This window comes from Falco rusticolus, chromosome 4, assembly GCF_015220075.1.
Source record: "Falco rusticolus isolate bFalRus1 chromosome 4, bFalRus1.pri, whole genome shotgun sequence".
In the NCBI taxonomy this organism is placed as follows: Eukaryota; Metazoa; Chordata; class Aves; order Falconiformes; family Falconidae; genus Falco; species Falco rusticolus.
In genome coordinates this window covers 16,687,884-16,715,681 of record NC_051190.1, presented here as the reverse complement: position 1 = coordinate 16,715,681, position 27,798 = coordinate 16,687,884, and the positions used below count along the sequence as shown (strand labels likewise).

At 42.7% G+C, this 27,798-nt stretch overlaps 1 protein-coding gene across 23 annotated transcripts in view; it reads left to right on the top strand.

The window, feature by feature from the left end:
• MAGI1 (membrane associated guanylate kinase, WW and PDZ domain containing 1) overlaps positions 1-27,798 on the top strand; it is a 355,846-nt gene that overhangs the window by 222,522 nt on the left and 105,526 nt on the right. Inside the window, exon 1 of one of the 23 annotated variants that reach the window (XM_037382560.1) lies at positions 360-676. The exons of the other annotated variants lie outside the window; for them this stretch is intronic. The gene's annotated coding sequence lies outside the window, so the exon portion shown is untranslated. Of the gene's footprint in view, positions 1-359; positions 677-27,798 lie in introns of those variants that run through there. 23 annotated transcript variants of the gene reach the window in all.

The following is a 27,798-nucleotide window of genomic DNA, read 5'->3' as shown; positions in this document are numbered from 1 at the left end:
TGGGACCGTATCAGGCTTCATCCAGGGTCTCAGTCTGATGCTTTGTGCTTATTAGGAGTCTGAATGACACTTCATTTCAGAGTGACACTTCATTTTCAGAATTAAGTTGATTTGGGAGATACTACCCACCTTCAGATCTTTGGATTTGTTGGATTGTGGTTTGTTTTTTTTCCTCCATAGGGGGAAAAAAGATAGGAAAGGAAGGGGGGTGGGGGTGGGTGGGGAGAAAAGGCTTTTCCCTTTAAAGTAAAACCATCTTGGGCTTTGCCTCTTCACCCGGATCTCGGCATCTTGCGGGGCGAAGGAGAGGTGCGGCCGGTTGCCCGCGTTGGCTGCCAGGATCATGTGGCTGGCGCCGTGGGTGCTGTGAGAGCCTGTTTATCCAGGGCCATGTGGAGGTGGGCGGGTGCCTACCCGGGGACCGGGGGACAGGAGAAGCCGGGCTCACACAACAGCCACGCTGTGAATAGCCCACATTGACTGAACTGTCTAACCGGACTAATTTGCTGTGCCTGTGGGCTTGATAAAAGAAGCAGCTGCTGGTAAGGGCTTGCTCAGATGCATGTAGATGAGCCTGTGTGTGGACTGCCAGGAGGATCCAAGCAGATTTTTTTCTTCCTTGCTGCATTTCTTCTGGAATTCGTACCTCCGGCTCCCGTGAAGTTGCATTGATCAGGTAAACTATTTCAGTTCTTCCCTGCCTTTCGTGCTTGCTGGCCAGCATGCCTGCCTTGCTGGATGGGTAGCTGGATGAATGGGCTGTGCTGCAGGGGTGGCAGGAACAGCTCCCTTTAGGGCAGACACACATTTTCACTGCTCCCTGCAAGCTGGCAGTCGTGAGGCTTTGAAAATTGTGCAGCCATGTTACACAGCCACAATTATTTCGCTTCCTCCCCCTCTCCTCCCCATTTAATTTTGCTGTGATCTAAATAAGGCTAAGTCTGGTATTTCTCGTTTGCATCTGTCGATGCACCAGCCAGCCATGTTTTTTATATGATTATGTACACTGTGCGGGTCTTGCTGGGAATGCAAAGATGTTCGCTGTCCTTTTGGTGTCATGCCCTTTACGTCTTCTCCTGGAAAAAAAATAATCGGAAAATATCTGTAGCGTGCTGCATGGATTTTTGTGAGCGCTGGGGAAGTGGGCTAAAGGGCTTGTTTGGAAGGAAGGGAGAAGATGAGAGCTGAAGGCTCCCCACATCCCCTCACTCACCACATTTGATTGTTTGTATTAAAAATAGGTCTTGCCCCATGTTATCGCCCCCAGTCCCTACCCCCTCCTACATTTGCATAGATTTTTAAAGTGTTGATTGAATAAAACTATGGCTCAGCTGGAGAAAATGAAGAAGAAGAAAGGACGAAAAGGATGGCCTTTTGTGTTGAGATCTTTTGTGCGGCTCACCCACCCCCCTGCAGCTTCCCGGGGTAGTACCAGCAGCCTGGAGTTTCACTGGCTGCTGCTGCAAAAACAGCCTTGCAGAATTTGGGGGTGGGGGGAAGAGTGGGAGCTCAGATGTGTCTGCTTGCAGTGTGAGAGAGATGTTAAATGGGATTGAGAATCTGCAGACTGGAAAATGCTGCACAATTTAACGGAAAGGGTATTACCTGCAGGGATTAACCCTATTTACTGACAATCTCTTCTCTTTCTGCTTCTTCACTTCACACTTGCTGTGTAATAGCTGTTGAGTTTCTGCAGCAAGAGCCTGGGTGCTTTGGAGCACAGTAGTGATTTTACCTGACACGTTTTAAGAAATGCCCTGTAAATGCCTTAAAACCTGAGTGTTTCACTTCTCCTTGAAGGAAGCCTTAGAAGGTGGTACTGACCCTCCCTGCAAGATGTGTTAATCAGCAGGTTATGTCTTGTGAACTCCTGCAAGTGAGTTGAGAATTCAGTCACTGAATATTTTGCCACTTACTCGCACTTGAAGCGCTCCCATCCCAAATGTATCTTTGGGCAGTCATTCCTGTAAGTACTGCCACTTCGGGGGGCAGGGATGGTTTGCTGTTGTGTGATGGATGGATCCTCTGGTCTCTGTTACTGAAGGTGCTAGGTCTCTGAAAGAGCCGTGGCATCCCCTTTTGCCTGAGAAAGTGCTAATTTATCCCCACATATACATATTGATAGTTAGATATTCTGGCTAAATGGGGGGATTTTAAGCTGGTCCTTGCCGGTATTGAAGAGTGGAGCTTCTCTTCAATATTAGACCTTACTTTTAAACTTTGCTGTTTTCCAGACCTAGGGGAGCACAAATACCTTGAGCACAGTCACCCACAGGAGACCAAAGCACTTAGTACAATGGTGCCTGTGTTGCTTTGCTTTCCCTGGATCTCAAGTCCCTCATCTACGTAAACTCAAACCTGAATATATAAATTCGGCTTCACAGCATCTTACAGGCTGATCGTTGTTGTTCTCCACAGTCAGAATTGAGCACATTGCAAATAGCAATACACCCGTAGGACTATTTGAGTTTATAGATCTATCTAAGACCTGATTTTCCCCATCTCACTCTAAAGACCGTAATAAGGCTTGCAACTGGCAGCTGCAGCTTTGGATACATCCATCCCTGTGCAAGAAACGGGGTTGTCATCATCAAATGTTTTCCAAAGTTTCAGCGAGAATGGAGTGTCCCCAGACCATTCCTGGAGGGGTCCGAACCCTAATCCAGCAGCCTGAGCTTTGTTGTTCTCCCAGGATGTCACTGCTGGATTAATCCCTTTTCTTGTGGGATATGAGCTGAGCAGAGATTGGCTATTGTTGATGTGAATTATGGAGCGGATGAGCATCATCTGTTGCTTTTAGTGGTATGCACTATAAAATACTGATACAGGCAGGTCAAATAAGCTGAAAGAAGCTAAATCTGAAGGCATGAAAACAGTTAATATTGTAAAACTTCAAAATGTGTATGGACTGTCTCATCAGAGGGGGATGCTTTGTGGGGATTCAGATGCCTCTAGTAGGATCAGTACATGAAAACATATGTCTGACTCTGTTGTCAGTAGGGTCAGAAAAATTCAGCTAACAGTTTAGTAAACAGCAGCAACAAATCTGTGGGATAGAAAAGTCCCTTTTAAATTCCTTATTTCTGGATAAATTTTCAACTGTGATTTTTATCTGCTTTTTTTTTAAATCTCTGTTTTTCTCCAGGATGAAAGTAGGTGAATCTAGGAAGGAAACAGTGAGGTGAACTGTACATAGAATATTGCCATCTAAAAGTGTAAAATATAAAATTATTAAAGTTGAAAAAAGACCTCTCCTTCCACTATTATCTGCCTTGCAGGCATAATTAAAACTAGGGACCAGATTTCAGACAGAGGAGTGATTTTCAGCTTGACAGTGTCCCTTTTAAGCCATCAGTGGTTTTCTTGCCAGTGAATGGTGTCTGAATACTTACATGCTTGGAAAGCCACAGTTTGCAATATGAGGTGCTAGTTTTCAGCTGTCCCTTCACAGTGTGTTTAAAATAGTGGTCTTCATGTGTCTTCTGAGGTTTTGTAGGATGGTGAGATTATCACACCATTTTCTTAGGTTTCATTGTTACAAGGAAAGCAAAAGCTTTTCAAGATAGTGGATAGTAATGAGTAAATAAAAAACAAATAAACCCTCCATGCTACTGCCTAAAAAGAGTTTCACCCATGATGATGATCTGCTGTATAGGTTGTCACTCTGCTTAAATTCCACAGCAGAACTGTGACACCATCTGTTCTCTTTCACTGTGTGCAAAAAATGGTTTCCTTTCATTAGCATTAAGCTGCATAAAGAGACTGGAGATCTAGAAATATCCCAGTCTTTCACTGACACATACCTTCTTAAGACAGAGTGCATTACAAGCATCCCTTGTATTCCTAAGAGAGAATGGAAGTTTTTAAGTAATATGCTATTAAAGATCTTTGAATAGCAGGGAAAAAAATAAAAATCACCCCATCCATGCATTGCAATGAAAGCAGAAAGCTTTCTGAGATGTGTTAAGATGTTGATTCAGAACAGCCGTCTTTACTATTGCATTCCCTGAAGGCAGTAGGTCTGATGTGTGCCAGTGTTGGCATGGTATGGGGGCTGCTTTGGTGCCTCTGGGATGCAGCGATTGCCAGGGTCTGGGAGAGACCCCATTATGCCTGTCCTCAGTGACTGTCAGATTTTAAGTTACTGTCCTCTTTTCCCTAAAAAGTTAGATCAGAGACCTCTGCAAAGTCCTAGGATGGACCTCGGTTGTAGAGTTGTGCTTAAAGCTATGCGTTTTGCTTTCATTGTCCCTTTTCATTGATCATGCTGTGTTTTAATGCCATTTTAATGCTAGCGTGCTGAACTGTTGGTGATGACACAGAAGATGCACATTCAGCAGTGCCCTGTTTCAGGCTTGTCTTCTGACTGCTCTGTTAGGATGACTTGGTAAATAAATGCAAGGCAGGAGAAATCAGCATCATTCTTCTCTGAAATGCTATCTATATGTAAATCTGTGGTGCCATTTTTTCCCCTTTAAAAGTTGAAAAGCACTTTCAGTTCCTGTTTAACGGTTGCTCCCTCTGAATTACACCAAGCAATGAGAGGTCAGCCAGTGCTGTCCTGCGGGAATGAAACCTCTTTTTGTTGTTGTTCTTTGAAGCTGTGGCAAATAACATTGGAGATGCAGCGAACGTAGAACAAAACAAGCCACCAGAATTACACTGCATACCCAGTGGATCACAACCATAAAATATTAATCAGGCACTGCAGATCTGAGTTGTCATCTCTTCATAGGAAACAAGGTACATAGCCCCACTCCGCCCCTTCCTCCCAAAGGTCCCAGAATTAAAATATTTGTTAGCTGTGATTAATAAAGACACCTGGCTGAGCCCTTGTTGACAGGAATAGTCTCTTAGCATTTTGGATCGGGTTTAGTGATCAGACTTCGGAGCTTGATAAGCACAAGCCTATACTGAGTACTGGAGGGACTACAACACAGTCAGTTTAAGCTTCTACCAGCTGGTGAAATTCAGCTCCCTTGGATGTGACTTGAACAGTGGTTTTGCCCAGTTACCCTTCAGTAATACCTTTTGCCTTTAAACCTCATTAGTTCTTGTTTCTCTTTTTCAGTAGCGAAAAGAGCACTGTTGCTCAGGTGCATTTTGAAACTTCAGTTCTGGTGACATCTTCCATTTCAAGCCAATTTAATACCACAACTCTTTCTTTAGAAGCCGACAGGCTGGGATAAATGAGTTGTCAAGATGTAGGAGCTTGGTTTGCCACGCAGTCGCGGGGAAAGACTTCTGTTAGACGATTCGCTCTTTCTCGAATTTTGTGTTGTCAGAGCAGCAATTTCTCACTTGCCTGTCTAGTGAGGGCCTGCTAGTTCCTAGTCGAAAGAGCAGCATGTCCTGAACACGGTTTGGCTGGTTGGTTTATTCCATATAAAGAGATACTTAGGTCTGTGGGATGTGTTGTGCATGTCCTGTGTGCTTACAGCTGGAGCTGGCCTGAGCTTTTCTCCACAAGAGACTTCTCTCCACCCAAGCAGCAATTTTCTTAAAATGCATTGGAGCTGAATAAGTTTGAAATTTTCTCCTGATGCAAAATAAAAGGTCTGATTTTACTACTCTCAGATTAATTGGAGAGAATTGACTACAGCAATCTGATGATAACGGTGAAAGAGAAAGTATATATCTGTAACTGGCTACAGTGTGATAGTCCCAGGAGCAGCAAACCTGCTTTGCAAAGCAATCCTGATTTGGGGAAATGCTCCTCTGAATTCTTGCCTAAGTCACATTGCTTCAAGTTGTGCTTCTTAAGATGACCTATACAAATATCAAATCTAATTTGTGACAGCAATTTGTCAGCAGTGTATAAGGACCTGATTAGAGATACAGAAAGAGGAGGTAGGACTTGTTGGGATTCGAGGTGCTGGGCTGTAGTGTTTGCTCATCACTACACAGTTACACCTGTCCTTCACCACCCAGTGCAGAAATCCCCATGACCAGCGTGGAGGGTGGTGGAGCTTTGTGGCTGAGTGTGTGAGCCAGCTGCCTCCCACCACATCAGCGATGGATAGGTACCCAGGAGCCAGAGGTGTACCAGCTGGTGGGGAAAAAAAACAGTGGATAGCAGAGGGAGGCTTTAGAAGGGGGAAAGCCATGATGCTGAAATGTGCTTAATATCCCTGGGTTGTACACTGAAAAGGATCAGCTCTTCCCCTTCCCCCCAGCTAGCATGTGTGTTGTTGTGTCTTGCAGATGTATTGAAAATCTGTGTTAGAGCTGTGAGCAATTAACACATTTCATGAGGACGCATGGAGAGAAACTGAACTTGCATGTGATCTACTGCAGTTCTGCCTTAATAGAACTTGGCTATGCCTATGATTTAAAATCGCTTTACTGACATACAGCCATATTTAAACTCTGGTGGTGTTCTGGTTGTTTGGAGAGGGGTGATGATGCCAGTGCAGGCTGCTTACTCTCCTGTATCTGAGTGAGTTGCTGGGATGCTGAGAAGCTTCCCACTGGAATGGATTCAGACTTTGATTCAAATTCAGACTGGCAGTTTTCACCTTGATAAATGTGCTCTGCCTTCTCTTTATGGAGATGTCTGCAGGAAAAAACAGTAATGACTAGAATTGAATGGAAACAGTTTTCTAGTATTTTAAGATATCTAGAGCAAGAACATTTTTATAAGTTCAAGACCCATGGCATTTTTTGTTGAAGAAAGATGAGACACAAATGAAAAATAACCCTTATTGCAGCCAAAACACACGCTGGGGACAGCATGGGAGAACTGCCCTTTAATAAACTGTTTTGGTGCTCTCATTGCGCTCCTGTAGCATGGAGAGCACATCCAGTTCCTGCACTGTGCAGTGGAAACTGGGTGCATATAGAAAGGGAAAGGACCATCTGCATGAGGAGAGGAACAGCAGGCAACAGGGACTCTTGGAGAAGAGGAGAGGGTGGAGGTGAAAAGCAGTAGAGCAGTGGTTATGATCTGGGGAATGTTTTTCGGGTAGTATGGCATGGACAAGGAATAAAGACAGTGAGCTTTTTGGAGGAAGGCTCCTGACCTTAAGCTGCAAAGACTTGAGATTAAAATTGTGTGATCTGAAAATATCAGTGACTTTTCTTTGTAATTAGAGCTCCTGATACTCTCTTGGATGCTGCGTGTACACCAAGACCTCATTCAGAACACTTGAACACAGATTTTAGTACTGTGCTGGATCAGGGCCACCGCAATAAATACAAATGTTAATGATTTTTCAGGCTCATACTTAAAATTCAGTGGTTGAAGTTTGCAAACTGATTGTGCAGATTGCCAAATTAGGTCCAATTACTCAAATTTAGATGAGCTTTGCATAAAACATACAAATGTGTTCAATGCAGTATTCTGCTTAGGTCTGTGATTTCATTTCACCAGGCTTATATTTGCATGAGTTCATTAAAATTGGTTTCATTTCTTTTTTTCCTTAGCATGCCTTTGAAAAAGTGGTATTTAAGCTGGGGAAAAATAGTAAAGAACAGGCTTGTAATTATAAAATGAAGCTAAATGAAGTCATGCAGCACCGCTGTGGCCCATTCTGTCAGAGAGGGAACTTGAGAGCTCATTACTGAGGCCAAAATTCAAACTGACCGCTCGCTGTCAAAGGTTTCTAGTATATCAGTCAATTTAATGAAACTGTCTGCTGTGGTCCAGTTGTTGATTGGTGGGGGTGAAAAACATTTCCACTTCATCAGAACTGCTTTTAGTTTGTATTCTAATCAGCATTTATTTTTCTTATTAAAAGTAATACCTTGGTCAAGGCAGCATGGCTCCTCTTCTGTTTGTTAATCCTTTGGAAAAAAAAGCAACATGTGTCTCAGGCTGAACAAATGAGAAAATCTCCAGACAGACTAAAGGCATTACTGAGGTTGTTACCTCTCTCTAAAGCCACCCGACCCTTTCAAAAAGGTGATGGTCTGGCATCTCCTGGAGCGTGGAGGCATGCCGCCTTGTCTTTATTAATGACTTTGTTTATTGCTGTAAAAAGAATCCAAGTGTCAAAATAATATTTATGTTTATTTAGAAGTACTATTTAGTGCTACAGTAAGTTACGGTTTGTTATTTGAAAATGACCTTATCTAGTTCATGGTCCAGATGTGAAAAAACACACTTATTCTGCATGCAAAATCGCTTCTTAAAAAAACCCCAACCTGTAATATAGTTGTACACGCACACACCGTATGTGTGTCTGTATTGGCATAAGAATGAATTATCCGTGCTGTGAATCAGCACACTTTTCAATAGCAGTTTAAACAATAATCCCCAACAGCCTCAAAGAAGCCCTGATGTTTTAATAAATCGGTAATGAGCTGCTTAAAAAAAATGTATTATGGTATCTTAACAGCAATTCTATAATCAAGATCGCAAACTGATTTTTTTGTTGCAATCAGGTTCTGACCTCCTGCTCTTGCCTGGCCTTCTCCAGAGTGTGGGGTTTCAACTTGATAATTCCTTGGGCATGGTGGGGAGGGATTGTTCCGCCTCTCTCACTCCCCCGGGGGCTGAGGGTGATTGCACAAGATGTTGGCTTTCATCCTCCCCTTTTGTCAAGATACAGTGATTTTGTTTTTGAAAAAAGTGTTCTGGCGCTCAGACAAAGCAGAGTATGTCAGAAATGATTTTGTACAGGAAAAAATATTCGTGTTTGGTTGCCTGCCATGACAGTTACTCAGGTATTTTTAGAATTGTGGAGTTGTTCGCAGGCTGTAAAAACTTGTGAGACAATCCTCTCTGACCTCAGTAAACAATATAAACCTTAGTTACTGCTAGGGTGCAGTAGCTTAAATACTTTTCTATAGTCCTTTCACTTGCAAAAATAACCAGGAAAATAGAAAGTGATCTCTGGAGAGTCCAGAGTGTCCTGTTTCCCCACTATTTCCCAGTACAGCACTCTCAAAAATCTTTAGGTGCTGGATCTGCCTTTGTTAGTGCAGCCCCTTTCGGTGTAGGTGCTTGTGGGCCATGCGCTTCCCTTGATTGGGAATGGGAACAGTAGCTGCATTATTTCTGGAATCATTCCTGGTGAATGCTAACATTTCAGCCACTTCCTCCAAGTACCGCTATGGTGTCAGCGTGAATTTTTGCATGCGAAGATGTGAGTTTGTACAGAACACAGTTATATTTTGTTTCCACATTGTCACAACCAGAACAGGCAAGACAGTCTGGGCGATGTCTAGCGCGACTGATTCTCAGTTGCTTTCTCCACGAAAGCTGTTGCTTATTCATTTCATTTATTTCTCTGCTGTATTTCAGAATAAAAGCCATAGAAAATACAGACCTCCAAGTGATAACTGTGTTAAGCTTCAAGGCTAACCTCAGTGACTGAGCTGTGAAACAGAGGGTTGTAAATAAAGGCTGCAGTTACCTCGGACTAGAGTCTTTTATGAATGTTTTGGCATTTTCACTCTGTCTGTCACTTCTAGCAAGGCACTGATGGTATTGGTCTGGGTTGCCTCATCTGAAAAGTGACATTGCTAGTTTTTACCTGCCTCCCAGAAACGCGGGGAGACTTCACAGGACAAGCAGCGTGCATTGCCCGCCAGCAGCCTCGTGCCGTGGGACAGCCTGGCTCCATTCCTGCTTCATGACCGTGCAGAGTCCCGCTTCCCTGGCACTCGGCAGCGATGATGCATTTGCACTCAGCAGGAGCCAAGGTATTTGACACCTCTGAAAAATGAGGCTTATATCAAATAGCCTGTTCAAGCACTTTATAAAAATGAACTCTTTAGTCTTTGCCATATAAAACAAGACAGCAAACTGAGGCAGAGGAGGGAAGGCCAGGCAGACAGGCAGCTGCAAAACTCTAGAGCCTTCCCACGTCTGGGCTGAGCTTGTTCTGCTGGGATGATGCCTGCTAAAGAACCAGGGAAGGCAGTAAAGGTAAGCACACCCCAGGCTGCCAGCAGAAACCAAAGGAAACAGTCACTTACAAGAACATTTCAGCTGGACTCTTCTGATCAGATGTACTCTGAGGCTTCCCTTTGCCTTTGGAGCTCAGAACGGGCTGCCATCTGCAGCTGGTCTGGCCAAAATTAATGTGACTGAGGGCGACGTGACTTGTAAACCATGTTTTGTGGTGCATGGAGGTATAGGGGAAGTTATGGGCCAGCAGGGTGACAACTTCTGGGTGTCACCTCCCTCACAGGGAACAATAGGATGTCTCAACCGTGGGGACTGGTTTGCTGTATGTGTTACTCTAACTTGTGCCATGGCATTTTGTGCTACTCCTCCAAAAGAAGGAGGTTCCAAAAGAACTTGAACTGGTACGAACTCAGGAATCTGTTCCTTGTGACTTCTACCTTGAGATTTACTAAGTGTTACCTAAATTTGTATTGTCAAGACTTGAAATATTTCTTGATCTTCCTATTTAAGCGAGATCCATCTGTGCCATCTGTATTTCCTCCAAAGTTTAAGCAAAAGTAATGCTTCCACTCTGCATTTCCAGAGATAGATAGATGGACCATTAGTGTTGTGTACTTGGACATCATAGTAAAGGCTGGCCTAATTAAATCCAATTCAGCAGATAAAATACTGTGAATGGTCATAGGTTTGTTGAGAAATGAGTTAAATGTTTATGTAAAAAATCAATCTGTGAAGCTCTTAGAGTGTGGCTTAATGGGCAAAGCATGGGAATTAAGGTACGTAGGTGGTGGTTGCAGATATGTGTTTCTGACCCTCTTTTATAACCTTGGGAAGCTTTTCCTTTTCTGTAAAATAGGGATAACAATACATCCCTGCTTTAGTAAAGTGCCTTTAAGTGTACTGATGAAGTGCTATATGCAACCAGCCCAGGATAAGAGCCTTTATCTGCCGCGTCAGATATTCCTATGCTAAGGCTGGCTGCTGGGGGAATAAATAGAACCTGTTCCTCTGTATTAAGTGACTGCCGGAGTTTACGTCTGTTCTATATTTAAGCATGCGGTTTTATGTTTTAAAACATACTTTTTTACAAGTTTTGTTATTAAGCACATGTGCCTTTCATTGTGTCATCGGGACCATAAAGTTTAAATGTTGATGCAGAAAGGGGAGAACAAGAAAACCTTTTAACCCATACATTATTAGAAATCCATTTCAGATGATCCCTGTGGAAATGTTGCTGATACTTTTGTTTTTGAAGGCAGACAGTAACTAGTCATGATTTTCTCCAGAAAGGAAATAATATGAACTGTGGAAAGCATAATGAAGGGGAAGTGGCTGATTTATTGTGAAAATTTAGAGCTTTCTGATGTTGCCTGGTTTTCATGTTAATCTTGTTGTGTGGACTGTGTATTGGGAATAATTGAGAAACACAGAGGGTAGAGTACTTTTTGTAGCCCCTAAATTATTATCCAGTGAGTTGTAGGTCATAGCCTTGATCAACAGCACCATGGGTTTCTTTTAAAATGTTGCCAGACTTTTAGTCATTTTAGTATATCAAGTTATGGGATATAATAAAGTTCAGAACAGAGTTGTGTCCTATACAACATCGCTTCAAGGAGGGCTTCCTTTAAACCTCAAGAAGAGAGGACAGGAGCAAACAAAAAATGAGAACAAACTCAGCCTATGTATAGTGGAAACTGTCATTTGAATTCTAAGCATATGTATTTCTTTAGTTATAACAGAGCTACAATGGCAGGGCCACTGCTGTATTTGCTGCTATTGCAGGAGCTCGAATGCCACGTAAGATCTTCCACGCTGGGAATGATCAAAAGTCCCCCCAGGTTTTTGGCTCATCCTTTGGTCTTAAAATGCTTTTTGAAGAGAACATATGTGGAAGAAGTAAGAGCAGAGGACAAGGTGCCAAGGTTTCTGCCGCGGTGCCCGACTGCCACTGAATTTCAGGAGCAGCTGGGTACAGTGGGAGAGGAGCACCTTTGGGCATCCTTTGAGATGGCTTCCAAAGCCCTGCTCTGCAACTAGCTGTGCTGCAGGGTTGTCATAAAAGCCTTTTATTTTCCTCCTGGTCTTCATTTTACAGTGGCAAATGAACAGCAAATTATGCATGATTTGTAGGTTATGTCTGTATCGACTCCAGGTTAGAAAGAAGCAGCCACACTGCTCCTGTGGTTATTTTATTGGGGTTTCGGATGCAGTCTTTTTGGGGGACCACTGCAGCATGTACCAAGCCAAAACCTGTGCCTGCAACATCTTTCTTTATTAACAGGAATGAACACATTAAAAAGGGACTATAAAGGTGCATTATGTAAATTAATCCTAGGCTTCAGAGGAAGAATGGCCTTTCTGTGTTAAAGATGCTTTTGTAGAGTAAAATATGTGTTTGTGTGTGAGTTGTATAGCAAGTATGTGGTTGTGATAACTGAGATACATTTATCATATATATTTGAACTCACCTTCCCAGCTAGACTTTGAACTTGTGACACTTTCTGCTTAAGAAGAAAAAAGAAAAAAGAATTCTCTGGCAAAAGCAAATTCTTCTTTCCTGCTTTCTACCCACAAATTAATTTTTTCCATGGCATATTTTTAATGTCACATAGATAGCTGGGAAATACTCCCTTTTCCTTAGAAAATTCAATGTGCCAGAGCTGAGGACAGAATAGGAGTGGATTTACCCTGCACCAGGCACAGCTTTTCTAGATGCAAAGATGCTGAGTGTTTAAAAAGGTTTCCCAGAGAGCTTGAGAAATACGAGCTGTATGTTACTGAAGCATGGAATGTTTTACCTTCCCTGTGAGAGGCCCACCTCTAGAGTTGAGAAAGACTATGCAATCAGACTTGAAAGCTGTCACACTTGAAAGCTCTCTTGCCTTTTTTTTTTTTGTGTGCTATTATTTCCTGCTGAATTTCTGTATCAATTCAAAAATATGTTCCAATATAGTGCATGTATTTTTATTAAACCAGAATCTTTCTAATTTTTCTGTGCATCACTGCAGAAGAAGGAAAATCTGCAGAGGGCTTCAGCAGACCACTGCTGGGAATGACCACTGTATCTCCAGACAGGCTGTAGTGAATAAGGATTATTTGTGTTTGTAACAGCTGATGAGTCCCATTCATGTTGGTTTTAGTATGGCTTAAACGTAAAGCTAAAGATGACAGCTCGTGCATACTGGACAGCAGATTTAAAGCTCTCTCACTGTTTTTTATTCTTGGTATAGTGTGGAGTAGCCTGGGAAGGGCACCTTAGTCACAACCCAGAGCTGTGCTGGATGCTGCAGACACTCGGTGTAAAATCAATTACCAACAACTTATTAAGCAAACTGATGTAGAAGGGAGTCTCTGAAACAACTCGTTGGACAGTAGTCAGTGGTCCTGGCACCCTGAGTAGCCACTTGCTGTCAGGAGGGTCTGTTGGTTGGGAAAGGAATGTGGAGTAACAGTGGCTTCTCACCATGAATGTGTATCAGTGTTTCTGTAAGCAGAAGAGAATAGTGCGTAGGAGGACGGAGAAAACACTGTTTAGGGCAGATGGATGGGATAAGTTGTCAGCAGATATTCCCAAACATGAAATAGCAGTATGTAAGAGAGAAAGACATATTGACTCAGTAATCTTTCATGTTAATTGGTGTTTAATCCTCCCTCTGTTTTGGAAAGAGGAGTTAACAGATTCCACTTCGGTTTTCTCACCATCACTTGGACTGGCCACAACTGTCTATAAATTCAGAAGCAGCAGGAACAAAGGTAGAAAGAGATTTTGTGCCATAGCTCTGTTTCTTCATTCCTTCTGCTTGAGGGAGATTAGGATTTTCTCCACCTTTCACCCTTGGCACTCTTCCATGTTGTTTTTAATTGCAAAGCAACATGGTGCTTTTTCCTCAGCCGGAAGAGTTGGCACATAGTTCTTTTGTGCAACTGAGGCAATAAACTGCTATTAATCACTTAACACAAGGTAGTAAACAATGGCAGAACTGTTGCTTTTACCTCTTGAGTTTCTACTAAATAGTCCAGCTTCCTGAAGATCTTAGAAGTGGGATTCTGAAACTGGATTTAAGTCCATGTCTTTCCTATAAGCTTCTGTCTGATGTTGCACTGTTTGAGATACTGAAAATAAATCTCATTTGCAGTGTATTTCCTAAAATGTGGTCTTATTTGGAACCATGGTTGTGGGCGAACTTTGTGTCTCATGTACATAGTAAAGTCTTGTTTAGGTGCAGGGAAAAGAACAGCCACTTTGCTGTGCTTGCATCCTGAGCCATATAGTTTGTGAAATATTGCTAGATGCAAGCTACCTTTCTTCTCCAGCAAGATTAAAAGGAAACGAGGCTAGGATTACCCATTTGGGATGGTTAGAGATGGGATGTGAGAAGCCCTTTAAAACTGCCCTTCTCAACATTGCTTATTTTGCCAGCAGTACAAGTATTGTGCACACACCACCGCAGATAAAGGGAATCTGGAAATCAGAGACCCAAACCAGTTTTTCAAAGTCACGTTTTTTGATATTTTGAGGTTGACACTACTTTACTTTCCCTACACATGCTTGTAAACATCAGTCTGGGAAAGCATGGCAGGAACAAAGATTTCTGAGACCCCACATAAAGGTTGTAGGCTGGTGAGTTCCCCAGCCTGCTGGAGGAAGATGCTGCTGCGCCTCTTTTTTTTTTTTTTTTTTTCTTTTCAGCTGAGGGCTGGAAGACCCATGAAAAATTTTTGTCAAGAAAATGTTACAGTTAGAAGCAAACAATCAGGTGAGCTGCAGAAAGTGAGCACTTGAATGCATTTAGCCCAGTTAAAGGTAAGGTGAAATGAGTTTACCTCATTTATTTCCCTATACTTTAACTGAGTAGTTGGTTGAAGGGGGACTCTGCAGGGAGGTCCGGCACCACAGCTGGATAATGGCCAGTGCTAAATGGTGGTAGCTGGATCTAAGCACTTTAAAATCTCAGAAAGCTCACATTTTGTTGTTTCCTTTGATTTTTGAAAGCAACGAAGCTTGTCTGCAATGTAAATGCTTGCTGGAGTTTAAATACACTTAAGACAAAACAAATGCCAGAACAGAGCAATTTTTCAGGTTAACAGTCTTTGCGATGTTGGTGGCAGTATTTCCGTACAGGGTTCTCTTGCAAGCTAGGCACAAAGCAAGAGTGCTTGAAAAGCAGAATGCTGCAGTGTTTATGGTGGAGAAGGCTGTAACTTTTCCTACTGGGGCAAAGTGCCCATCAACTAAACAGCTGTTCTGCTCTGCAAAGGGCACTGCCAAGGTTGTTAGTGTCTACAAATTGAGTATCTTGCTGATGATCTTTTGTGAAGTATTTAATTTCTAGGGGAAGGAAGGAGGAATGAATAAATTACTTCATCCCTTGTCAGATCTCTCCTTTGTGAAGTGCAGCCATTGTACTTCCAGTTTGGGATTGGCTTCCGTATTTTTTTAATTACAAAATTAATATATTATAATGATTAAACTTTGCTCAGAAGCAATAGCAGTCTCAATTGTTTAACAAAAAAAAGGAGGAGGAGAAAAAAGCTCAAACCGTAAGTTTTAATGTGGGTCATGTACACATTAAGTATATTACAGTATGTTAAAAAACCAGGTCACTTCAGTATTTCAGTATTTCAAGGTGGTTCTGCAGTGTTTCTACCACAATTACCCAACTGGGCCAGTATTGCTACCATGAGGGAGAAAAAATGCCAAAGATGCATGGAAAACTGTTAAATTCTTCAGGGACTGACTGCTAGCATAGAATGGGCTTTGGGAAGATTTTTTTATAAGAGGAGCCTGCACGATACTTATCTCAATGATTTGGGCGGCCAGAATGGTAACAGGATCAAGAACCGATCCTGAGCTGATTCTCGAATGCTGTGGGTGTTGTTTTAACTGTCAAATCTGGCTTTTTTTTTTAAAGTGTGAAAGAATAATTTCCGTTTTCATGAATATTACTCAAAATGTATGAGCTGTGAGCATACAGTTGACTTGTTGAAATCTGGGAACAACAATTGTGTACACTTATGTGATATATTCCTTTAAAAAACAATGGTGGATAGATTCAAAATTTGGAATTCATAAGAGGCTTCTTAATAAACACAGTTGCAACCCAAAGGAGAACTTTTCCATTCCAAATTATATCTCTAGGATTTTTTTAAAATACAATTTGACCTACATAAGCAGTCCCACCACATAGCACACCTTGCAGGTGATTTCCATGTGGTTTTATTTTCTAGCAGATTACTGTGCTGATGGCAGAACTTCTTCTGTAATAATGCAGCAAAAATGTAAGGAAGCAATGGTAACTCAGCTCCCAAGCCCCAGCTGGAGGCTCATGGTTGATTCAGTTGATGGAAGAAACTTTGAGATTACAATAGATGGCAGAAGGTGTTGCTTCTGTCTCGGGTAGAGAACTGACCTGTAGTATATCATGAAAATGCAACGGAGGAGAAACCTGCCTGGTGCGTAGCCAGCATGTCTGGGGCACTGATGAGGCAGGTGATGGGGAATGTACCAGTGAGCCTGAAAAAACCTATCTAGTTTTGAAAGAGTGCACAGAGGCACAGGAGAAGAGATGGAAAAGGGAGAAGGGGGTGGATGGGCAATCCCAGGGGTAGGATGAAGAAGGTGAGGCTGTCAGGTAAACTGCAAAGGGACTTAGAGTGGTAAGGAGGATTGACACCAAAATTCAGTGCCATCGAGGAAGCCAGGCTGGTGACACTGGGCTGACGATGCTGGGTTGGTTATGCTCAAGGTGGCATTCATCTAACCTGACTGCAGATACCTACAGGTAAGCTAACGTCCTAGAAGCCCTTTAAGGCCTGTGAAGAGAAACCGATGCTCCTGGAGTGCAGCTCAGCTCACCGTGAGGTGGCTGTTGGTCTGCCGCAGCGCGCTGGGTGAGTGTGTTTGTCTTGCCGTTGAGAGCAAAGGGAGTCTGTGAAACACTAGCTCAGTTTGAGATGTCTACCTTGTCAGCCTCGAAAGCTAGCGGAGATAGATGCCACCTCCAGGACGTGACCCAAGCCCCACCGCAGCTACTGACAGGGTTTTTTGGTGAACGTTAAGGGACAATAGTGTTCACCCTTCTCAGCTGCAGTACAGAAGCGATTTAAGCAGCAGCACAGCAGAAGAGGTTTCCAGCAGATACAACTGAGCTCCTCCTTGCATGACGGGCTGCTCTGAAAATGCGGTGGGTTTGGTTAGGTGCATGCTGTGTGCTAATAAGATGGCTTGTGTTGCATTATTTCATGAGGTGGTGTCAAAGGCTACAAAGGATCTTGTTAGTAGCTGCGGGAGGACTAGGATATATTCTGATTTTGTTTTCCCCTCTCCCAAAGGAAAAAAAGGGTAATTTAGTACTTTTCTCATGGGAAACAAGTGCTGGAATAAACTCCAGGGTCACAAAATCCAGTGACCCTGTTCCCGCAGGCAAACAAATAATATCATCCCTTTCATAAACTGATCAAATACATGATCTCACAGAAACCCAGCAAACTACAGGTTATGCTGACAAAAATAAAACAAGCTTTTGTAGAGGAGAAAGCAGCATTGCTCTGTGCCTTTCCCTAGCTCTTTTGTTTGTAGTTTCATGCACTGTGGTGTCAGTACTCAGGGCTTTACTGAAGCTGTAAATACAGGTTTTAAGAGAAGATTTGGGTTCCTTTAGTATTTGAACATCTTTGTGCTGTCCATGGTAATTCTCACCTATCTCTTGTGGCTTTGAAATGGCAGTCATGTTTATAAATGACTTTAAGATAATTGATGAAAGAGACGATTTGCATGTAGAACAAAGTAGTGCTGAAACTTTGGCTGAGACCTATCCACACCTTTCCGGTGCTTGGGAAAATAACAACATAAAAGGGGAAAAGGGGGTTTTGGGGTTGTTTTCCCCTCCACTTGCCTTTGTTCCTGCTCATGGAGTATGCCTGTAAGGCACAACTGTTCTATTCCCAAGTAGGCATTTGAAAAGTAATCAGTTGTTCAAAAGTATAAATAAAAGCTGTGTCATACTCAGTAGGTGAAATAAGGTCCCAGAATCGGCATTTCCCGTTATTAGGAATCACCTTCCCTTATTACCCTGGAGAGGTGTCTAGCTGGGCTCAGGGTATGTCCTTGCACGAAGGCTGGAGTGCAGGTCCCTGGCAGTTCCTGCAAAGTGGCTTGTGGTAGTAAAGCTGCAAGGTTAAAAATAGACCTAAAATCAGAAATAGGCGTAAAGATCTGTTGAAGGTTTGGGGCTGATCACATAGCTCTCTACGTGTTTTTTTAACTGTGTAAGAACTGAGCAGTTGATCACAACGTAATGAAGAACTCCTAAGGAAATTTGGTCCAAGTCCTCTATTGATTTTATTTCTTTGAGGTTACTTACTGTAAATAACCTTTATAGATAAATGCATATTTCTTCCAAAAACCAAACCGGGAAAAAGCTTTTGGACTGAGAAGCCACCAAACTTTCCCAGTACTAATGTTTGAAAGAGGGCTGGGGCTGAGAGCTGATGCTGATGTGTTGTGAAGCACTGCTGCGTGTTTCAGAGAGGCGAGGATGCTTCCATGGCGGTGCGGAGCCCCGACACGCTGCAGACGCTGTGAGGGGTGGAGGCAGGGGTTTGCAATCTCCTCTTTGCATCCCCCACCGCCTCCAAAACCCTTGCTGCGGTGGAGCTGCCACCGGCGTGCCTTTTCCAGGCAGAAGCCCACCCAGGCACCAGCTCCGGTTGCGCACGCCTCGCTTGTGAAGGTTTTTCTCGCCTCGTGCTTCCTTTTTTGCTTGACATCTTTTTTTTTGCATCTGTGCGTTGGGAGCGGACGCGGGGTTGTGGCGGGGCTGCGGTCCCCCTCCTGCTGCCATTTGGCCGTGGTGCTGGCAGTTGCGAGTTGACATCACAGAAGCTGGTGATTGATGTCAAGGCTGGGAGCAAACAGCTGCTGATTTGATTATTACTGTTTCATCTCCTAACCTTTTGGAGCATTATGGGAATATTTATTCACCCAGTCACGCTCAATGGCATTTGGTGCAGTACTTGCCCAGGAACAATGAAGGAGTGGTGTTGTACAGAGGTAGTTTAGAAATGCCCGTTCTTGTTCCTTGTATTTATTTACAGATACTGGGAGAGAAGCAAAGAAGATCTTGCTGTATGGGAGAATGGAAAATATGGCTATTTGACTGAGAACAGTTACAGACATGGATGTGCAATATGTTAATAAAGTAATTGTGCTATGTTGCTATAAAGAGGATGGCTTCATTATAAAATTCTTGTTTTAATACTGTCATTATAGCAGATGTATAGCATATGAACTAATTTGCATGCAGATAAGGAGGCTCTGACAGCTTGGTAGTATAATTACTGCATAGCATACAGCTCACTGGTGCTGGGAGCTGAAGCTGTTACTGGAGGGGTGCTCATGGGACTAATTATGTTGGCTTTGTTAAATTTAAAATAGTGTATAGCCAGGAAAGAGACCCCTCTCCTGTGCTCCATGGTGTTGTGCACTAAGTTACAGAAGCCTTGAACTACTGCAGCCATTTTAAGCCATGCAAATGCCTGGATCTCGGCACCTCCCAGCATAGTGGAGTGATAGACTTCTATTTGACCGGGGAGCCTGTATCAGCTTTCAGACAAAAGGTTTTAAAACTGTGATATTTCTGTGTGTTAAAACTCCAGTTAGGTCTTTTTGGTAAGTGAACAAAACTGTAGCCTCCGTAACTTTGTTTTGTTTAGTATCTGATGAAAGCGGATGCTGAATGTGTGAACTTAGACCAGTGGACGGATTCTCCCCCCTCTCCCTGCTGTGCCTATTGCTTTGCTTCACCGTATCTGTGTCTCTGTGATTTGTCGCCACTTAATTTCAAGCATATTTCTGCGTCTTTTTTTTCTCTTTTTTTCCCTTTGCTTTCACTGTGTCTGCAGTTTTTAAAGATCTTATTATTGAGGTTCCTTCATGGATTTTGAAATGTTTAATTCATTACTAGGCCATTATAAACTGAAGGCATTTTACTTTCCCAGGGAAATCAAGACAGTGCCACAGGAGATTATTTTTCCCCCTGTTACATTTCCCCTCTGCTGCTGTCAGATTAGCGCGCAGGGAAGGGAGGAAGTTGTGAATGCACAGTTGACTTTGATTACGTAAGCTGGAAACTGGTGAACAGTATGGATTTATTTCAATTCCACTAACTTTAAAAGAAAAACATACTAAATTGGAAGTGCCTTAGGGCATTGGACAAACGGAAAACCAACCACGAAGTGTGTATTCCCTCCCTGAGCTCTCCTGCAGTGCAGTAGGTGATGCCGGGGTGGACGGAGCTGCTGGGGTTGCAGGTTACGTTGCAGGGAGTGGGCTGGTTTTGGTGAGGAAGGTGGGAAGGAGACGGGGACTGGTTTGTACTCGGGGACTGGAGCTGCCGTGGGCTCTCTGCCATCAGGGAGGGAAGAGGCTGTGCTGCTGGGGTGCGGAGAGCACTGCGATTTCTAGCGTCTTTCTGGCAGCAGGCAAGGGGAGCATCCTTCTCCCCACCGTACTGATAACACAGCAGCGAGGGACCAGGTTGTTAACTGAGCGAGGGTGATGCTCGAACGGGTACTGCGACAGTCTGCTTCACCCAGCTCCCTGCAGGTTTCATCCCTAACTTGGCAGAGCCCAGCTCACACAGCAGGAGGGCCCTGGATCACTGAACCATCACCTGCCCCCAGCACCACCGCTCTCCTCTAGCCGTAGCGAGCCGGGATGGGGCTCGGCGTGGAGCTGTGCTCCTAGAAAGCATAGCTGTCTGCATCGAGGGACCGCTGAGCCACTTGGCTCCTTTCGTCCCATTTTATGGGTAAGGACGTTGTGCTCCACTGTCTTAATACATTCACTCCTTCAGGGTGAATGTTGCAAAGCCTCTGTATCTGTTTCCGTAATACCCTGTGCTAGACAAATATTAATTTACACCTTTTTTCTTTTATGATAAATATTTACCCAGGTGATGTTTTGCAAAATTCCAGCTCATCCTTGCATGATCTGCTTGCATTTTGTTAATCTGGGAATATTAATAGCCTGCTGGCATTACTGCTAACTTGGAGTTTATGCTGTAGAATGAATATAGTAATGAATTTTTTGAAAGGTTTGTTAATCTTATCAACATTCATTATGCATTTATTAATAGTAATTAGAGCCAATCACACTGTCACATTTGGAACTTTTTTAATCAATCAAACAGGTGGTTTTTGAGAAAATTATCATTCAATGGGAAATGTAGTATGTAAATATTTTTAAAATGATGTTTGGTAAGAGAAGTGGTACAGGAAAACAACCTAATGAACAGTTTTCACCAAATATCTTGTCTCTTCCTTCCCGTTCCCCCTAACTCCGAAAGCAAAGTTAAAATAGAGGGAAGGAGGGGAAGAGCCTGTCCCTCTTTAAACTAAAATTACTGAAACAGTTTTATTAGGCTTTTTTCCCATATAATATCAGAGATGTCAAGGGAATTTTTGCAGGTTATTCAGGCAGTTTTAATGTCGTATTGCATGCGTGTTGTGAGTATTTTCTGTGTGCCTTCATTTTTGGTGCTGAACTTGAAATACTTTAAAGGGGTTTGATTTTTTAAGAGGATGGGAAGGAACATAGTTCTTCTGAAAATCAGTGCTCTGTGCTCTCTCAACTGGGTGCCCACTGTCTCAGTCACGTAATCAGATCTTCCTCTGCCACCTGTGCTGCACACTCCTCACTTCTCCAGGTAACTTTGTCATGTTCTTTTAGCACAAGTCCTGAATGAATCCTTTAGGTCGCTTGCAATCACATGGACAATGAAGGGAGTAAGGGCAACTCTGAGGATTTACAATTGGACTTTGTTGTTGTTTCCTTACCAGCTCTGCTCCGTTGTTTATGCTCTTCAGGCAGGCTGTTGCTACTCAGGAAACAGATTATCCAACACTTCTCCATTTTCCAGGCCAATCAGACATTCCTCCTGAATCAGCAGTGCTCATTATCTCCAACTGTACATAATCATGGTAGAGAGGTTGCACCACCATTACTGGATAATGTCAGCATTTCTATTACAGCCCCATACTTTCAGTATCCTGAAATGTGGATATAAAAACTTGCTTTAGCTTTATAGTCTTTCCAGTGGTGAGAGATAAAAGTGTGTGAAATCAGCCTTTAGAGCAGTTAGAGAAACCCAGAACAAAAAATTCCTCTTTGGGATGTCAGTCGTGTAAACACATTGTTTAACTGGAACTTTGGTCATTCTCAGGCTGGATAGTGTACAACAGTCTGCAAATTGTAAGCACAAAGCAATAAACATTTCTCTCCTGTTTAGAAAGCTTGTTACTAACTGGGGTCAGTTGCATTTTTTCGAAAGTATTAAGCATCTGAAGTTAGTGAATGGCTGTGAAAAGGTCAATAACACACAAACACAGAAGGATTCAGGTTGGTGCAACAAAGGAAAAAATATTGATGAGGTTTCCGGTTTTAAAAATGTAGCAAGTGTGCCAAAATGTCGTGACTGTTTACTGAGTGAGGAATGACTCCTGCAGAGCTATTCTACTCTAGGAAACATTTGAGTATACATATTTAACAGTCTAGTAATACAGTTGTATAAAAACTTTTATATATATTTAATCAGTTATGAAAATGGTACTTGACATATGAGTCTGTTTTCCAAAGGTCAGTTTTTCACAGTTGTTTCTTGTGGCGTTTTTAACCCTTTTTCTCACTGTACAGTCTGCCCTCTTTCTCCTGTTATCCCCAGCCCCATTTGCAATAATATGAACTAAGGGCAGGAGGATGGTGTTAACCTGGGTCCCTGGGGTCCCTGCAATATGAACCAGCCTGATGTTCTTTTTAAAGCATTTAATATGGTCTTTTTAAAACAGAAGAGGGTAAGACTTAGTCTCTGGTTAAGAGCTCAGATAAGAGTTCTGCCTCATGCTCTGCTGGTTATGGTATTCATGTCAGCGGAGCAACGGGCAATGCTCTGCCTGATTTTGGCACACTTCTAATTATAGCATACAGTGGTGTAAATGCCAGAGGTGATAATGAAGCCCAGAGCAGTGTGTCAGCAGAGCTCTGAAGGGTTAATGCATTCCTGTTCTGCAGTACTGTTCCTTATTTGTATGTTTGTGGGGACCTAGACTGGTGCAATCATGTCTGGCTTATTTTGACTGAGCTGAGAGGTGAAACATGCAGAGCAGTGGAGATGTGTAATTTTATCAAGGTAATCGGGTATTAACTATTTGTCTTCCCTTTGGGAGATGCACAAGGAGAGAGGAAAGGGCAGAAGCTGTTCATTCGTGATCTTTGTAAAACTTGTCACCTAGAAAATGATGACGGGTCTTTAGTGCTCTGATTTCCAATTACAAAACTCTCTGCTTCTAAGCTTGGGCTGTAGGAAATGAGTGACCCCTGTAAAACAGCCTTATTTATTTTGCACAGATTCAGCATTCACAAAAACAGGATGTGGGTGTGTGCAAAGTAAGGGAGGTATTACATTGAAGACGAGCTAGAAACTTGCCCTAGGAAACTCCTGGTGGGTGATGAAGGCTCTTCTTTTCCAGAAGTCATGAGCATAACCCTGGTGTTCTTTTATGCTTTCCTAATGGAGGTGTGACCCCATCATGCAGACCTCGACATATTCTGCTCTTTACACTTAGCATGTGAACCAAGCTAGCTGTCAGAGCCAGAGGTAGCCAACTTTGCCCTTCCTTCAGGTTCTCTAAGGAGAGAAAAAATAATCTTCCAGGATTTAATCACTAAGAACACCTTCATGTCTGGATGACCTGACAAGTTTAAGCAGACCTGCTTCTTAATGCAGATAAATCAGTACAGTCCATGTGGCAGATCTGGTCTTCCATTTACCATGGTGGTGACGAGAGGTATGTCTTGAACCAGAGCATGAGGGTGCAGGAGCTGGCATCTTCTGTAGCCACTACCACTTAGTGGAAGAAGTAAGTAGAAGTGGCGTTACAGTCCAGTGCTCCTGCAGCCAGTGTGGGAAGGGTGTCCCCACCTGGAGTTCTCATCCCCCCCTGGTGAGAAGGTTGGGACCTTATCCCAAGGTGCAAGTTACACATTTGAAAGATAGAATAGCTCGATTCTTACGGATATGTCACATGTGGGCCAAGGGTACTTTTCTACCAGAAATACCTATAACAAGATGCAATTTCAGTCTCCAGGAGAAGCTCACAGAGGTTGCCCACTGCCCTTTGCACTTGGCTAGAAGGGGCAGAGAAAGGGAGAAATCTGATTTAGCAGAGGTTTAACAACTAACATGCTCCAAAAATTTCAATTTTTTGTGGGGGGAAATCTGACATAACTGGAGTTATATAAAAAGCAGGATTTTTTTTTTAGTTCTGATATCACCTGTTTCTGTCCAAGAGAGGGACAAAACCCCTGTGTTTGTGGGGGAGGGGGGAATTCCTTGAACAGATATGAAAATAAAATTATAATAAACCCTTCTAGTGTAGTCTCCTGATGTGTTAAGCCAGAAAACTGCAGCCCTGCACGAAGCTGAGAGCTGAAATGTACAGGCGTTTCAGTTCATCCGTCTCTCTCTGTGTCTCTCTAAGTGTGTTCTTTCAGTCATCTGTTACCAGCTTTTATCTGCCTGGACCACGATTATCATCCACAGCTGTTTCCAAGGTTATACAGAATATCATTTAAAATTTGTTGGAATTTTTAAAATCCAAATGCAACTACTGAGGGCTGCCAGGCTGTGCTACCCAAAGGGATGCTGTGAGGATGAGCCAGCAGTAGGAGGTGGTGATGTGCAAGCAGACTGGGAGGGCAAGGGGTGCTTGGTGGTCAGGAGGGTGTGGGAACTGGCTGAGTCTGTGGCATCGTGCTTATCTGTGTGTAAACTTAACATCTGTCAAACTTTGAAACCGCTAACTGCAATGTGAATTTATATAAACCTGCATGTGGAGGTGCATGTGTGGCTCTGTCTACACTGGCAAATGGTGATCACAGGTGTGTAAAGGTCCTTGGCTGGATTTGAAGTTGAGTATTGCTCATAATCTAGTTGCACAATCCCTTGCCCTTGGCAAGCTCCAGCACCTGCCCCAGCAAATCCATAAATACTTGGCTGCTGAGCTCTGTCCTCGAGTGACTGCAGTGTAGATCTACACTTCGTAAAAACTCATTTTAAAGAGGCATACTCTAAACAGATGAATGAGTTGGCTTAGATACCTCTTAAAAAAATAATCCTATTCTACCACCACACTTTACAACTCTGACATAATTTAGAACAACTCTGCCCTCCTGAAATTTCTACTACACGATTACAGCGTTGCCAGCTCTTGTGATTTGCAGACTTAAGAGGAGACCTTGAAGGAGGTCATTTAGTCCATTGCTGTACCTCAAGGCAAGAGTGACTATGCCTAGGCATCATCCCTGAAAGATGTGACTGGGAGAGTTGTTCTTCTGTCCTTCATGTTTTCAGAGAGACTGACCATTAGGGCCAGTTGTAGCTGCCAGCAGGGATTCTCCACTGACAGTACCTGAACGCGAGTAGTAGGTGCCTTTGGTGGACCACCTACGTAGTTCAAAACTTGCCTTTTTCATGGTGAAGAGTGGGGAAGATATTGCCCTGGCAGATATAAAATCAGAATAACTGTATATCTTGAACATCACAGAATTATTTTTAGGATGGCCTTTTTTCTTTTTTTTTTTTTTTTCTTTTTTTTATTTATTGAGTCTTGGTTTTTAGGAAGGGAAGGAATGAGCTGGTTTGGAAAACTATGCTGGATACTTGGACTGCTGATGCTACCGATGTGCCTGTGACAGCCCTTAAAAGTGGCCACTTTCTCTCCAGGAGAGAGTAACCTCTCCAGTAACCTCATCTTCTGCTGTCCTCCAGCCCCAGAGACAAACCAGTTTTGCCATGTGTTGGCATCAACAAAGCAAATAGCTAAGTTAGGGCTATCCCATATGTCTGCTGCTGCAGAGCCAGTCCTCCTCCAAGCTTGCATTTTTTGATGTTGAACTCCTCTAAAAATCTACCTGTAAGTGTCCCATAATAGGGTACCATTTTGGAAAATATAGGTTTTACCTAAACATTTAAATGTCACCCAAGGAATCTGAAGTCCTATGCATGGGAACAGTGTATGGGAAAATAGGATGTCATCAAGTAGACGTGTCCCATCAGCCAGTTCATAAAGTTACTGACCTGTGTCTGTAATACAGAGCACACAAAATATACTTCTTACTAGCAACTCATTTTTCTTTGCACTGCTGTTAGGCCTGGGAAGAGGGGTAGTAAGTGCTGAGAATAAGCTGCTTTATGCATCCAGTTATATAAATATAATGACCATTGCTACCTGACCAGCATGTATACCAATCTGGATTAATTAAGTTTTATTTGTAAATTCACACATTGTGGTAACTGTATTCATAGTTTCCAGTAAGATTAGGAGTGTAAGCTAAAGATCATGAAATAGTACCTTGAATAGCTTGTAGGTATCTTCAGGACTTGAGCTTTCATTGGTGTTTTCTCATGGCCACATGCGTAATTCCCACTGGTGCTAATGGGAATTGCTTGCACACACCAAGTGGGGAACAGACCAGGAAATCACTGGTCCTGGAGAAAGACTATCTAGACCTGTGACGAGCGAGAGTCACAACTGGCACTGTGAACCATTTCTGCCGAACAATGCTGATGTGTGTGGCATGGAAATTATCTGCTTAGGTTTGCGGTAGCGAGAGACTCTTGTTAAAATCAACAAAGCCTTCTCAAAGTTAGACTTTTTAAAAGTGTGTAAGTTCATCCTTGTGCATTTATCTTGCAGAAAAATTCTGAATCCAAGCTCTTGCTGATCGATGGTTGCATTAATTATGCACAAAAGGTTCAATTCTGCCAGCCTTGTTCACTTTGAGTGCTGCTTTACCCTGGGAGGAATTGACTTGCATTATGCAGGTTGGACAAATTCACCTACAGTCTGAACTTCTGTAAAAGTCTCCAGGGAAGGTCAAGTTTCTGCTATTTTCAATAATAAATGAGATTCCCATTGAGCAAAATGATCCAGGAAATCAGCTTCAGCTCTCTGAATAACGTTTGTGTGGCCTCTAATGCAGGGCTGGGATGAACTGAGTTGGAGGAGAGATGAATATCTGTGATCTGCAGGTCTTATGATGCTAACCTGGTAGAGTTGGCTCCAGGAAACACAAGTGTTAATGACTTCTTATGTATTTTGAAGAATGTCTCAGAGCTGTGATTTTCATATACGCTTGTTTAGAGTCTTGACCTATCTTGGAAGGTTCTTGTAGGTGAAAGACAGCTGCCGCATTAAGAGGAGAGGATGGCATTTGTATAATAGACAAAATACTTCCTCACACGGTGGTGTCTTCTGTTCACCATGTTTTTCTGCCAAATGGATGTTTGGAAGCATTAATAATTGTGTTTTCCCCTTCAACTCTGGAAGTAGCCTAATTTGGCTTAACAGTCAGAAAGAAAAAATAATAAAATAATAATTAATGTGATTAATTCGTCCAGAAAGGGTAAAACATAATTTAAACAAATGGCCATAGCGGTAGGAAAAATGCTATAGTAAATGTTTCAAACTTTAAATTTTCTCTTGAGGTATGAGGTGACCTGAAAGGAGTGAGTGGCAGTTCATCAAAAGGATGTGTATTTTGTTGTAATATTATTTTATTGGCTCTTTCCAGTTATTAATCTCAGAATTGCTAAAAATATAAGGGATAATGGATGATAGCTGTGCAGAGTTCTAATTTACTGCACAGTCACTGTGGGAAAGTGCTTTAGCTACTTTGGCTCTTTTGTATTGCCTCAAGAGAGAATTTTACCCATGTGTTTTTCTCCAGAAGTCATCTGTTGTTTTTCAATGTATGCATATAAACAGCTCTTGCCGCTATGCCTAAATATTGAGTCAGCAGTTCCTTCTGATGAAGCCATCACCAAGGACTGTCACGTTTATCTCAACAGATCAGCATCACAGAGCATGTAATGCTATTAGCC